The following is a 13,308-nucleotide window of genomic DNA, read 5'->3' on the forward strand; positions in this document are numbered from 1 at the left end:
TAGTCCTTGATTCCAATAGAAATATAAAAGACAGAATTTTTTATGAGATTGGTTGTAGCATCCTCACCATGCTACAAATTAGGGATGACAATTTTACCTGCGAACACGGGTATCCGCAGGTAAAATCGCAGATATTTACTACTCGCGGGTAACGGGTATTTTAATACCCGCTTCTAAACGAGTCGGGTACGGATAGTATACTATCAGTCCCGCAGGTACTCGTTACCCCCAAAAAATTAAAAAAAAATTTATATATCTTTTAATTAAAAGGTTAAATATGTTTCTAGTCCCTAAACTATCAAACGAATTTGCTTTTAGTCCATCTTTCAAACTAAGCTACATTTTGGACCTTCTCCTTAAAGAAACCATAATTTTTCGTCCTCAACAATTAACGATGTTAAAAATAAACTGAGGTGGCGGTGTGACACGTCATTTTTTTTGTTGACACTAGTCACACTTTCCCAGCTCCCTTCCCTCTCCCTCCGACTCTACCACAGCCACCTCCGACGCCACCTCCAGCGTCAGCTCGAATATTTTTGTCGTGATCCTGAGCCGCCCCTTCCTTCCCATTGTCGTCCCCTGGAGCCTTGGTCCTTTCGATCAAGTTATTTACTAAGGCCTCAAACTTAGATCTAGTCAATGTTATGTTTAGATGCTTAGCACCAGAAGCATCAGCAGTAATGAAAGACAGGGAAAGACAGGTTGATCTCAGTTTGAGATGTTGAAGACAACTCTATCTTGGCTTTCTCAGCAGCTTCACGAAGCCTCTGCAGTGCAAGTCTATCCTTTGAAAGATCAATACTCTCGGTTCTTTTAAATTCGTTCACCAGAAAATCCAACAAGGCATTGTCAAAATCCTCTCCTCCCAAGAAAGTATCACCATTTGTTGCTTTCACCTTGATGATGTCAGTACAATCTCGTCCTATTATTAATTTTGACAGGTTAAGAAGGAATGAAAGACGTAGAAGAGACAAATCAGCATACCTCAAACACGCCATTCGAAATTTCTAAGATGGATACATCAAATATTCCACCTCCAAGGTCAAAAACAGCAATGAGACCCTCCTTGTTGTTCATTCCGTATGAAAGTGCAGCAGCAGTGGCTTCATTGATAATTCTCTGCATATCAAGACCTGTAATTCTACCAGCATCTTTTGTTGCCTGCCTTTGAGCATCATTGAAATAAGCCGGTACAGTAATTACCGCCTTCGTAACTGACTTTCCAAGATAAGCTTATGTTGTTTCCTTCATCTTGGTGAGAACAAAAGCACCAATTTGGCTAGGAGAATACTGTTGTCCATTAGCCTCAACCCACGCATCACCATTTGGAGTCTTAACAATCTTTAACGGAACCATTTTCCTCTCCTTTTGTGTTTGAGGATCATCAAATCGTCTACCGATCAAACGCTTGGTACCAAAGACAGTGTTTGTCGGGTTAGTTACAGCTTGACGTTTGGCTGGGGTACCAACAAGCAGCTCCCCTTTCTGGTTAAAAGCAACCATAGACGGTGTTGTTCTAGCACCCTCAGAATTCTCAATAACTTTGGGGTTCTGAAAAGATATATCTTGAGTCAGCACAAACAGCATACATACACAAACAAACAATCCAAAAGTGAACACACATTACTGTTACCTTTCCTTCCATGACGGAAACACATGAATTAGTTGTACCTAAATCAATACCAATGACATAATTTCCAGCAGGTCTTGAACTGTAGTGAAGATGAAAAACCACAGTGAATAATTTTGATCGAAACACCTAATGAGGAGGATTATTACAAAACCATAACAACTAATCGCACCTGAATGGTCGAGCCAAACAAGATCTGAGCTACATATGCGGGCTTAGTGCTTCCCGTCAACTGCACAATCAATGTTCCATTAAAAAAAACAAAATTTCACGAGTCTGCATAATTAAATTATTGCTTAAATAAATGCAAATAATAGGACTACACAAGCAACTATTTCCAAATTATAACAGAAAACCAATGGACCCAAATATATAGTTTTAGGATTTTAATCCCATTTGGGTACTATGCCGGGTTTATAAATAAACCATCAAACTTTTAGAACATCTTTCTGCATAATTATAGCATTGAGATTACTTTTGTTCACAGAGAATTTACTATGCCTATTAGCGTACTAAATATTATTTTCTCAACACACAGTTACTTATATAGAAGATGTTAGAAACAAAATATAAAATATGTTCATTCCTACACACTTTAGTATAATCCTCATGCAATGAAGCTTTGTAAAGAAAAGTAGGAAAGCAATGAAACATTGACAGAGTCACAGCATACTGTTATCTTATAGGCAGGAGTTGAGTTTCACAGTAGTGGAGGTGAAGGACTTCAAGATCCGGGGCTCCAGGGACGGCTGTGGGAAGGAAGGGGCGGCTCACGATCACGACGGAGGCGTCGGAGGTGGTGCCAGAGATGACAGTGATAGAGTCGGAGGGAGAGAGGATAGAGTCGGAGGGAGAGGGGGGAGAGGACTGGGAAAAAATTCACCACTGTAAAAAAAAATGACCTGATATACTACCGTTAGTCACCTCAGTTTATTTTTAACGCCATGGAAGACAAAAGTTATGATTTCCTTAAACAGAAGGATCAAAATGTAACTTAATTTGAAAAAAGGACTAAAAACAAATTTGCTTGATAATTTAGAAATTAAAAACATATTTAACCCTTAATTAAATTGAATTAAAAATAAAATAAATTAAATTATATTTTATTAGATTAAATTTAATTAAAATTAAAATTTAATTTTATTATATTATATAAGTTTTATTTAAATTTTATTTTAAAAATATATTAAATATATATATATTTGTTTACAGGTATCCGCATCTATCCGTGAATTTTAAGATAACTACAATTTTAAAATATCCAGGTGTATTTTTTAAATGGGTACTCATCAGTTGTCATCGAAATGCTGAAAGCATGTCTGTAATTGCCGAGATATGCTGACCCTGAATAAATTTATATATTAGAATTTAAACTTATAACATGTTCTGAATTGCGTGATCATGATTAATAGGAAAGAACATGAATCGGAGAAAATTGAATGAAACAAACCAATTCAGAGACACTAGAGAGAATGATGCCAGCGCCAGCAGAAGCATAATTTACCCGTCTGTCCAAGATAACCAGGCACAAAGGGAAGCCCCAGACATGCAAAAATTATCAGAAATAAATTAATCTAATAACATTTAATTTTACAACACCAGAAATAACATTCAATTTATTTCAACAAAAAAGAATCAAGCACGGGAAAGGGAAAATAACACATGCGTGAATTAGAAGGCTGTGAGAAATAAAGAAAGGATCTTTATTCACCAAGTTAATCGACAGGGATCCTTCCGTTGGATAATCTTCCGGTGGGTTGGTGGGTGTCGAAATCTCTTGGGTAAGGAAGATGATCGGCACGTGCGAAGGTTCCAAGAAAATTGTTGGTTCTGCAATCGACGGAGGAGTCTCCGATGACGAACACCGCCGGCACCAGAGAAGAAGGTGCACTTGAGGGGCTGAGATTGAGTTGTTGCCGAAAAGGAGGATCTTCGAAAGGGTACAGTGTTCTTGATTCTACAAAGGTGGAAGATAGTATTACAGTAGATACTAAAAAGTACACAATAACGTTAGTACTCATTATCCTTCACTTTCCTTCTTCAATTTCCCATGCAGAGATTGAAATTTAACCACTCGAACTCTCAGTCAGAATGTTCGATTGTTTTGGCGGGTAACCATAATATATGCCAATCTCAAATGTCCAATATACCCTTTATAAGTCTCAGGCCCACAAGGTAGCCCGTTCCAATAATCAACCCGGCCCACAAAACATAACAACTTCTTTTTATTTAGATTAATAAATAATTTACATAAAAAAAGACAAGGGTAAACTGAAAACCAACATCTACCTGACACGTGTGCAACGGCCCACCGGTTATAACGGTCATTGATTAAAGATACCACAGAAAAACAGTATTTTTCTGGTGGTGTTGGGGGTACGTATTAAATTTTTTAATCCATAATTTTTTAATCAAACATCATAATAATTTTCTATTTCATTATCTCTTAAAAAATGAAATGAAGAAAATAAAGAATAATAAGACCGTTTATAAAGACTGTGTTTGGTTCATTTCAATTGAGTTGCAATGATAATGCTACAGAGTAAAACTAACGAATATTGAGTTAATTGAATTGTTTTCATTTAATTTTAGTTTTTATGTTAATTAAGTAATGTAGTTTTAATACTTTTTCGTATCTTTCCTATGTGTTAAAATGAAATGTAAAACTTTACAACTAATATAATATAACACTGTGGTAATATAAAACTGTGAATCATTTTTATATTAAAAATATATTAGTGATTGAAAATATATAAATGTGATTAGACAAGATAATAATTTCATTATCCAATATATTTTTTATGAGATAAAAGAAAAATCACGTCACTTGTTGTTTACATTATTTTTATGTTAATCATAAAAAAAAAAATTTAACACGCATAAAATAATAAATAAGATGATAATTACATTTATGACACTTATTAACAAAAAAACACATTAACTTAAAAATAACTTAATTACAAGACATAAAACTTTTAGAATAAAACAATTCGATAAAGATACAATTTAAAATACTTAAAACTTAATTAAATCTTAATATTATTCTAAACTCACCAGTCATTTTGTTGCTTAGACTCATCACTTTTGAAAACAACTACAGGAATAATTTAAGCAATGAGTCATCTGAGTGTAGGAGTACATGGGAACAACCTCAAGAACTAAAAAGCATTATTGGTAACAGAGGAAATTAAGTAGAAAAGCAGCACTAGGCGTAGTAAAGTAACATACCTGATAAAAGAAGGGACCTTTTGCTGCAAGAATTGGAAACTTACATGTACGGTCCTAACTCTTAGAACTTTTGACCAACTCATCTCAAATAATGAATCATTTCCATGAGAAACTTCATCACCTACAAAAGTAATACAGTAATCATAAGAACTGTATCACAAGCTGAAAGTTAAATTCACACTGCACAACATTTTTACAGCACAAATCCAGTTTGCAGATGGAGATATTCATTTTCAATCAGTAATGTGTATGATTATTCCATCATGGTTATCACTGAAAGCATCCATAAATTATCAGATCACAACCCATGAAGGTAGTCAGGAAGCACTTCCGAAACACAGAAAGAACTCACAAATTTTAACTTGTTTTTGTGCATTTGCAGTTGAAGGGATTAAATATTTTACCGTGAAAGATGAAAGGTGTATCATTTAGAGAGAGGATTAATCATGGAAGTGAACATGTCCTCAAGTCAAATATACATGTTCTACGCCCTCAAATCAAATCAAATATACAGTTGCACGAATATCATCAACGTGCTTCAATGCTGTTACTAATACTTCGTGCACCTTTGGCATTGCAAATATGGACATTTAGGCTTTTAATGTAAAATTCCAATTTTAACTACCTTGGTCAAGATTCATATTAGCAGAAGACAAATGCATGTAAATATTTGTACATTGAATTATATTTAGCATTTAAGACACGAGACGGAACCAACAACACCAAATGATTTGTCAGGAAATAAATAGCGGGTTCTTGAAGCACTAGGGAGGGACTTGATAACAATAATAATCCAAGCTATTGAATCTTTTGAAAAAGAAACAGAACCACGGTGACGCCTCAGTAATTGCTATAGCTTCCTCAGCATCTGGTAAATTACAATTTTCCGTTTCCTCGTGCTGCAAGAGGACATAAAGCCTGATAAAGGGAAGCATCTGAATTTGTCAGGGACTTATCAAACCAAATTAACAAGTTGAAAACCAACTGAAGAACTTCTAGCATTTGGGATACCTCAGAAACAACAGATATGACAATGTGGGAAATTTGAGTTTATTCCTAGACCTGGAGAGTTCAATTTAAGAAACGAAAGTAGAATTGAAATGTTTGATTGGATGGTAGCTTTCATAACACCGAGTCTGCTTCTCTTGCAATTGCTACGGTAGAGAGAGAACAACAATGTTGGGAGCGGCTGAAATGGGGGTCGGGTATAACCTCAATGTTGAGAATTCAGTCGGAGAAATTGATGTTGTCGAATGCAAATGCAAAGTTACACTCCAAACCAACATCTTTCGTGTCTGCCTCTGTCATTTTAAATCTTTTGGAGCGATGTTTATGAAACAAAGTCAGGGTTTTAGCATTTGCAGCGATGTTTATGAAACCTCTCTTCTTGAGAGAGTAAAAGACTCTCGATATCATCTGCAGAGTAGAGTTCGGTTCGTGACATCGAAGCCAGTGACCACGCCACAAGAAGACGATCTTGTTGTTGATAGAAGAGATACTGAGGATTGAAAGAAAGGGAGGCAGTGGCGGTATCAGTGATATGAACGGGTGGGATTGAAGAATCATCCAAGAAGTGCCCAAGATTCAAGCCTTGGACGGTGCCAAAGAAGAAAATTATCTTCATCTAACTTTAATGCAATCCGAGTGTTGAACTTGTGAAGAGAAAAAGCAAAACGCGGAGCCATTGTGATCGATGGAGATGTGGGAGGAACAGTGGCAGCGGAAGATGAGGCAACAGAGGCCATGAAAGAGCGCAAAATCAGCTCTTGATATCATGTAATGATGTCTAAAGAGAGAAGAAGAACCTGAATAAGGTGGTAAATGATATAACTAAGTTGAATTGAATATTACAGACAGACAGCTAGAGGAATTTATGTAGTGGTGTGGTGAGTAACAGAAAGCGGTTACAACAGCTGTTTCACGTAACACAAAAATAACATATCAAATTCATTTTTCTTCTGTTATTTATTTTATTATAGGCTTAATTAAGTTTAACTTTGATACGGTTTAATACTTTTAAATAAATTTTATTAATTTTTTTTAGTTTTGTTGAAAGTTTTCTATTTTCAACTGTGTTTTATTGTAATTATTTTTAGTGGGACAATGGGTTATTATCTTAATTTGTCATAATTTAGTTCTTTTCACATGATATTTTGTATTAATATTAAATTACTTACTATCGAACTTGATTTTTATTGTTGGATAAAGTAAATTAAAATAAATATTAAAAAAAAATAGGATCATGTAAAAATGTACAATAAAAGTGGATTAAAGTTGTGTGTAAATTTTATAAAACTAAGTTTGAGATCATGGAATTAAGGTTGTCTTACACAAAAAAAAAAACTAAGAAATTTAAATGACATAAAGTTGTGGACATTTGGAATACAAAATCCTATTCGAATAATGATTTTGATTTATATATAAACATAAGAATAAAAAAACCTTTTGTAACATATACTATAAATTTCTTTGGAGAACTTCCACAATTTCCCTACGTTTTGCTTTGTTCTTTGTTTCTTTTGGTTCTTGTTTAATAATAAAAGTTATTTGTTGTTACCTATAAAACTACGTGATTTAATATTAACACCAAATACTATGGAGAGACAACTAAGGAAGGTGATTTACAAAATAACAATCATGTTGTTTAGTAAAGAAAAATTGTAATTCAATTGAAAAATATTTTAAGTACTCAATATTTAAAAAAAAACTTAACAATGACTTGGTTAAAAATAGTCAAATGTATCTTATATACTGAAGGAAAATGATAGTGAATACACATATTTGAAATCAAATAATATATATATATATATATATATATATATATATATATATATATATATATATATATATAATAAAAATAAGAAATGAGAGGATAAAGAAATGAAAAACAAAAAAACATATAACTAAAGTTATTTAATACGTTGAACTAAAAAAAGAAACATGATAAAAGTTCTTCAATAAATTACCAGTTTGATAAGAATCTAACAAAATCATTGGAAGGAATGGTAATGTAATAAATTTAGTCTCTTTACATAAAGTTAAGAATTAAACTCTTATAAATAAAAAAATAAGTAACTAAGGAGGGAAATCTTATTAACATGTTAAAAAAAATACTCACTTCTCTCTTTCTTGTAGAAATGTCTTTGTTTGGATTAAACAGTTAACAAATCACCTAGCTGCTCGATATAATCATAAATTATAAAATGAGCAATAACAGACTTATGAAATAAGTTATCAGATAGAGATTGCAACTATTTTCCAATCAAGTTCTCCTTCATCAATCATGGCTAATGCACCCAAGGGTTTGACCTTCAAAACCTCACCTATTTTCCCCTGTCTTTCACTAATCTCAACATCAACTATAAAATTAAAATTATTCCATACATAATGTGTTGTATTGTAATATAACATTATGGCAGAGAGGAAAGTCCACAATCTTTATTAATGGAATACCTGGATCGTTATCTCCAAGTGCTCCTTCAACTTTAGAGTTTGCAAAATATGGATCTTCCCATGTTTGTGGAAGTAAGCCATAATTCCAATGTATATTGTAGCTGGATAACACGAATAAGATGTGTTTCAGAATAGGCTAAATATGAAACCAAATCAGTCTAGCTAGATCAACCAGACACAGTAAAAGAAGCCAAGGAGGTGATGAACGAGAGATGCAAAATGCTTCAACTGTTAAAGATAAAAAATTAACATGAAGATGGCATCTAAGAAGGAAGGGTAATTATCATAGGTCAGCAATGGGTATTGAACCCTAAAAGTAGTAGATTTATGGTAGTAAATAGACAACACTGAAGAAGAAATATCACACTACATTTATGTCGACAATAAAGTAATAAAATAATATAGAGAATAGATTTACATTAAAAGTGAACTGCCAAAGACAAATAATGTAGTTTAGAATAAGAAAGGAACAACACGCGCTCAGAAATTATATCTCACGGGTAATATCAAAGCTTTCCCTGTTTTGTATCTTATTTTATGGGAGTGAAAGTCTCATCAGTTGCAACCTCCATCTTTGCACTTGATTCTTTAGGAATCTCAACAATGAAGTTGAAGATATCATCACCCGATGACAATGGAATATCATGCCAAGGAGAAACCTAAATATTTTGCAAATTACATTTTAGGTACAACTAATAAAATCATAACAGGTAGTCCACAGCAGAAAACTCAATCATTGAACTTTACTTCCATTTCCTAATTGAAAAGCGCAATATCTCATTAGATAGTAATTCCTATTAAATAGCTACACGTTAATTAGCTTTCATCGAATTAAGCAAATATAAATTATGATGAATCCCTAGAAACATTGCAATTTGGCTCCTGCTCAACATTTCTTTCATAAAAGCAGAGGAAATGTAGTAATAATAAGTAAACACATACACATGCGTGAAACAAAATATCTCATTTAGCTAGTGAAGAATAAGAATATTCAAAACTATTCAACATCAGCCAAAACAAACATCATCCTTAACAACTTACCAAGCTATTGATCCCATTCACGAAAAATTGCAAATCCATGTTATCCTTCTCTGCATTCTCGATCAGCAGTTATTCCTCGCTATCACTGTTATCGTCTTTGCGATGCATTCACAACGACAAGAAGAACAATTTTGGTTCGTGAGTGGATAACTTCGAAAACCTAAACTCCGTCATCAGCGAGGAGTTCAAAGAATCCGAATGTGTGAGCACTGCTGCAAATCAATAACTGCTTGCAAAATGCTCTGGTGTTGCAAAATGTAGTTGATTTAACGATATTTCAAATAGTTAGTGGGCCTTACACTGTTAGAAGTTTAGATCAGGCCCAAACATACATAACGAATCATGTTGACTCTGACTAAGAAACTGATCTAGTTAAGAGGTCAATTCCCTAAATAGTTTGTTGAAAACCCGAGTGCCTAAACCCTAATACACAAAACCTGTAAAATAAAATATATTAAATTACCCATAGGTAAAAGCTTCACCAATATGTAACAATATTAACATATCTAATAATACTAATAAGTTCACATTTTAAAATAAAAAGATAGTGAATATCCGTTCACAAAATAATTTCTATAGATTCAGTTAGCAAAGAAATAACTAGGTTCGTTTGTGTTTGTGACACTTAATAACAAAAGTAGGTCCTATATTAGCTAAATAATAAGTTTTTCTTTTTCTTTTTTTCTTAAAATGTTCTTTCTTTGTTTGTCACCTTCACATCAATCACTAGTTTTTTAATGTATCCATCAAAGAAATATTATGACATCACCAACAAAACATGTTATTAATCAAAATGACTTCAATTTAGAATTAAAAAAATATAATATTTGTAATTTTCAATAAATGTTTTTTAATCTTTAATTTGTCTCTAAATTAATTATTAGTAAAACTATTATAAAAAGTATCATATTTAATAAATTAAAAGTCATTATTACAGTTTCGATATACACATATCTCCTGGTAAAATATTGTCTATTTTGGACTAAGCGCTTACGGATTACCAAAAGCCTTTTATCAATGGAGGTATATATGTGTATATAAACTCAATCTGACTTTTCTTTTATCGATGTGGGACTTTGTTTGTAGCCCAACAATACATGCATTAATAAATCTGTTTAAATTTATCGTAATCTCATATTAAGGACTTGTTTAGTGGAACAATCCTTTTTGTTACGAATTAATTATGATAAACCTGCTTTAATTTATCATAACCTCATATTAAGTACTTGTACTTTGAAATACGTGAGGCTTTATATTTACGTCTCTATATTTATGTCTCTCTCTATCGTTAGTCTCTTTTAAAAAATCTTCAACCATTCATTTTAACACTTTGGATCGTTACACCGATGAATTTTTCTCCATCTAATGAAGGAATGGAAGTACCTAGAGTTAGTATCCCCTTGTTCTACCATTTAGCTCTTGATTTTTCTATCAAAATTGAATCCATTTTATTATTCAATAATCTAAGTTAACTAAGCAAAACCATTCTCTCTACTCTTTTGTCCTCATATAAGTTACTCTTTTGTCCATTTGAGTACTCACATGCGTTCCTAATTTATATCACTTTATGTACTTAAACGTGTGAATTCAGGCTTTTTATAGTTATATAATCTCAATTTAAAAAAACTAAATTACTTAATTATTTAAAGTTATATGATTGAAATTGCTATTTTTATTGATTTTAAAAGCTAGCTTAACCAGTGGATACAATATTAGAAATTGAAAAATGATTTACTCATTGTTTGTTATACGTGATTCACAGGTTCAGATGCCAAATTCATAGGTATAGGTTCACAGGTTTATAGGCAGAACTTCACTTGGACCAGCATTGAATAAAATAAATACTCAATGCTTTTACTAATAAGTAAATTGATGAGAAAAAAAAGATTGTGTACGCATATTTAGAATTGTTAAATAAGAAAATAAAAAAGTGGGAAAAAATTATTATGTAAAATGATATTTATTCATTGATGTTGTTGTGGAAAATAGTTAGTTACCCATTGACCTAAGCGGCAATTTGTAGTGCATAACAGGACATTAATTATTATTCAACGAATTTTTTTGTTAAAAACGAACCTTCAAATAGCAAAAGGTTGTTGGAAAATAATGTTTTATGAACAGACCACGTGATGTCGGCGTTGCTCGTAGGCCACAAGATTTCTTCAACCTTCAAAAGTCAACGTATCTCGATTTGGGACTTCTATCATATCACAACAACTAATATTATATTATTGTTATTATTATTTTCATTTTAAAAAACTTTTTTTAAATCCTTTTATCATTTATTTTGTTATTAAATCAAACTATTAGGACATACTATCTCTTAAATTAATTAAAAGTTCTCGTACACATGTATTATGGATTTTATATGATCGTTCAATAAGTCATGAATGAACGAAAACTTTTAATTCAACAACGAAATGATTGTTCCAATAAGTTGAATTACAAACAAAATTAACAAATAAAAACGATTATGTTAACTTTTATAGTAAGTCATAGTGTATAAGTCGTGTTACTATGGGCTCACAGGCTACCGTTCGATCTCGGTCAGCTTCTCATCCGTTCGGTCTCGACCAGCTTCTCATCCGTTCGGTCTCGACAACTATTAAGCAGATGTAACGCGCAATGAATGTTATAACGACTGTCGTTAAACAATTAAGGTTTGCATTAATGACCATTAAGAGGTACATTAATTTGTCAGATTCCTTTAAACTCTATAAATAAGGGTTTAGGTTTGAGGTAAAGACATATTCAACTCATACTACAATACGCTCTATTTACATCATATTAGGGCTTCAATATTTAACTGTAACAAACAGTTCATAAAACCGTTCCTAACTTGAGCGTCTTGCAGGTACCTCTCCCTCCGATCCAAAGCGGCCAATATTGAAGGTGACCGATCGGTCCAAACTGGAAGCAGACAAGCGAAGTGCACCAGTCGAAGGTTAGTGTCTCGGTCTCACAAATCTCACCGAAACAAGTCGTAATTGAAGCAACATAATTAAAAGTTTACCTAAAATTTTACAAATATAAATTTGATATTTAGGTAATTAATTATTTTCGTAATGATTGTATTTATTATCACAGTGCTCTTAAAAACATTGATTTTAATATTGAAGTATGTGCTGCTTTTAACACCTAGCGCATCCAATCATACCCAACAATTAAAAAGATCATAAACTAAAACTTTGATCTAAACTTAAAATTTGAAGATTATTATTGAAAAAAAAACTTAACATCAATCCCATAAATCAAATTAGCATGCATTAAGTTAAATAAGTTTATGGTAATTTTAAAAAAAATCATTTGTTTATATCTATTCATGTTTAAAAAGTATGTTAAGTTGGCTTAGATGGTAATTTTGTACCTTCTAAATTAACAATATCGACATATTATTATTACAGTGAAATATCTAAAATATACTGATATGTCACACGGTGAAAATTAACTTCTTTGATAATTTAAAAGTAAAAAAATCTAGTACGTTCAAATTAACATGTCAAAATACTAATAAAAGATTCTTTCAATCTTAAATAAAGTTTCGATTTTTACTTTTGACATCTTTATTTTTAAGTACATTTTATATCTTTACTTATAGTTCTTGACAGTATATAAAAAAGTTTTGGTAAAGTTTTGCGATATAAGTTGGCAGTATATAAAAAAGTTGCATTGCATGTCCCAAAATTAAAAGAAGAAAATGGAAACTATGGAGTCGACGAGAGGACCAGGTCTTGTTGTAGTTGACTTTGGTTATGAAAAAGAAAGGCTGTGTTCTTCCATTTAATTCTTATAGTTGACAGAGAATTATGAAATAATGTTTGTGTTTATTGAAATAAATGAAGAATGAATGGATTAAGGAAAGTAGAGAAGGGTTTATTTTGTCAAACCGACCAAGTCAGAGATGAAAAGACAGGACGAGAGAAGAAGGTTTGAAAAACTTAACAGAGTATAAACAC

At 32.2% G+C, this 13,308-nt stretch overlaps 1 pseudogene; it reads right to left on the reverse strand.

Moving 5' to 3' along the window:
* Positions 1-388: 388 nt before the first annotated feature.
* Positions 389-6,482, reverse strand: LOC108320328 (heat shock 70 kDa protein, mitochondrial-like; annotated as a pseudogene).
* Between the last annotated feature and the right edge of the window lie 6,826 nt (positions 6,483-13,308).

Source organism: Vigna angularis, chromosome 10, assembly GCF_016808095.1.
Source record: "Vigna angularis cultivar LongXiaoDou No.4 chromosome 10, ASM1680809v1, whole genome shotgun sequence".
NCBI lineage: Eukaryota > Viridiplantae > Streptophyta > Magnoliopsida > Fabales > Fabaceae > Vigna > Vigna angularis.